We start from the raw sequence: 2,500 nt of genomic DNA, 5'->3' as shown, positions 1-2,500 counted from the left end.
ATTTCTTGGCTCTTTGTTTCATCAGCTGCTCCAAAGAATGAAGCGTTTATAGATACTTTAAGCTCCTCGCAGCACCATGTCAGTTAGTTACGCCTCCCTCGTCTCCTTCCCTCATATTCCCTCCCCTCCCCCTTCACACGTTGTTCCGGTGGCGACAAGGGCACGCCGCCCCCTCCATCTCGCCCCCGATCCGTCCCAATTCCTTTGCTCCAGTCAGTTTCTTATTATTTTTCCTACAGATAGTCTCTTCACACTTCCTTCTCTCCAGGTATTCTTGGTATCCCATTCTCTCTGTTCCTCCCTCATCCTCCACCGGACTAAGTGGATCATTCTTAGGGCATGGCATCCCCTCCGTCTCTCTATCGTCCCGTCTTGCCCCTTCCTGTCCCGTCCCGTCTTGCCCCGTCCTGTTCTGTCCCGTCTTGCCCCGTCCTGTTCTGTCCCGTCTGTCCCGACCCGTCCCATCCAGTCCCGTCTTGCCCCGTCCTGTTCTGTCCCGTCTTGCCCCGTCCTGTTCCGTCCCGTCCTGTCCCGCCCCGTCCTATCCTGTCCTGTCCCGTCCATTCCGTCTCGCCCCCGTCCCGTTCCGTCCCGTCCTGGCCCGTCCCTTCCTGTCCCGTCCCGTCCCGTCCCGTCCTGTCCTGTCTCGCCCACTTCCTGTCCTGTTCCGTCCCGTCTTGCCCCGTCCTGCCCCGTCCCGTCCCATCCCGTCTTGTCCCACCACTCGTCCTGTCCATCCCCCCGTCCTATCCCGTCTTGTCCCGTCCATCCCGTCTCGCCCCCGTCCCGTTCCGTCCCCAGCAACCTTTCAACTCACCGCCTTCAGGAGTGCTCGCGTGTCTGTGAAAAGCGAGGAGCGTCGAGACATCTTACCGCCACTCGAAGCCGGGAAGCGTCCAGGCAGGCAGACCTTGAGGGAAAGGGAAGGAGGAGGAGGCTGGAGTGAGGTCAAGGGTGAGGCGAGACGGCGGGCATTGTGTGCAGGAGCCAACCATTGTTCCCGCCTCGCGCCGCCTCCTGATGGAAGATTCCTTTATTTTACGGCGCTTCGGGGATAAGGAGGGGGGGGGGGGCACTGCTCCGGCAAAGGTGTGGGTGGTGAGGGGGCTGTGGCCAGGTATTGCATCACCCTGCACTGACAGACACTCTTTTGGTATTCTACTGAAGGAGGAATTGCCCTTAAAATTGTATACAAGAAAAGATAGTAGTAGTAGTAGTAGTAGTAGTAGTAGTAGTAGTTGTGATGGTAATGGAAATATATTAGTAAAACGAGCGTGGGTTTAAATTGCGCTACGGATCCTCTTAAATGAGTTCAGATTCCATTATGTTTTCATCTTATTGTGGCGCGTTGTGGGTTTGCAAAGAGGTTTCAATTCGCTGTTAATCCTCCTCAGTGGGTTCTAATTTCCCTTTTTTTTTTTCTTAGTATTGTGGATTTAAATTGTGTTACTGATACTCTTATATGGGTTCTGATTCTCGTAGTAGTAGAAATAGTAGTAGTAGTAGTAGTAGTAGTAGTAGTAGTAATAGCAGTAGTAGTATGATTATCGTTGTAGTAGTAGAAGTAGTATAATCACAAAGGTCGTAGTGGTAGTAGTAAGTAAAATAATAATAATAATAATAATAATAATAATAATAATAATAATAATAATAATAATAATAATAATGGTTTTAAAATCTACCATAATAGAAAGTTATTTATTTTCTCCCTCCACGTGTCAGTAATGAGAACCTAATTACACCAGGCAACAGGTAATTACATGGCTCGCCCGTTTCTTGATATATACGGAGACTCACAGAACAATCCCATTACGTGAAGCCTGTTACAGTGTTGCTCCGAGAAGTGACAGGTCGGTATATTCAGACGCTTCCATCCCCTCACATTAACTATTTCCAAAGCCCAAAAAGGAGCTCAGTTGGATTATAATGAGTGGTATTTTAGGCTCATGGTACAGAAGAAGGGTCAGACTACCACCAGGGTCATCAAGCTACCCCTGGAAATGCGCTAAACTCCTACGAAACCCATGTCAAATATCGCCTCACATCAATTAATTACAAAGGCCAAAAATGAGATCAGTCGGGTTGTAATGCGTGGTATTTTAGGCTCATGGTACAGAAGAAGGGTCAGACTACCACCAGGGTCATCAAGCTACCCCTGGAAATACGCTAAACTCCTACGAAACCCTTGTCAAATATCGCCTCACATCAACTATTTCCAAAGCCCAAAAGGGAGCTCAGTTGGATTATAATGAGTGGTATTTTAGGCTCATGGTACAGAAGAAGGGTCAGACTACCACCAGGGTCATCAAGCTACCCCTGGAAATGCGCTAAACTCCTACGAAACCCTTGTCAAATATCGCCTCACATCAACTATTTCCAAAGGCCAAAAATGAGATCAGTCGGGTTGTAATGCGTGGTATTTTAGGTTCATGGTACAGAAGAAGGGTCAGACACCCTGGTGGTCAAAAAACTACCTAAAAATGCCCTGAAACTGTGAAAA

At 48.6% G+C, this 2,500-nt stretch overlaps 1 protein-coding gene across 3 annotated transcripts in view; it reads left to right on the top strand.

Moving 5' to 3' along the window:
- LOC127006985 (uncharacterized) overlaps window positions 1-2,500 on the top strand; it is a 120,090-nt gene that overhangs the window by 100,787 nt on the left and 16,803 nt on the right. The window lies entirely within an intron of this gene.

This window comes from Eriocheir sinensis, chromosome 34 (assembly GCF_024679095.1).
Source record: "Eriocheir sinensis breed Jianghai 21 chromosome 34, ASM2467909v1, whole genome shotgun sequence".
Classification (NCBI taxonomy): domain Eukaryota; kingdom Metazoa; phylum Arthropoda; class Malacostraca; order Decapoda; family Varunidae; genus Eriocheir; species Eriocheir sinensis.
Note: the sequence above shows the minus strand (reverse complement) of the source record. Positions and strands in the feature narration are given on the sequence as shown.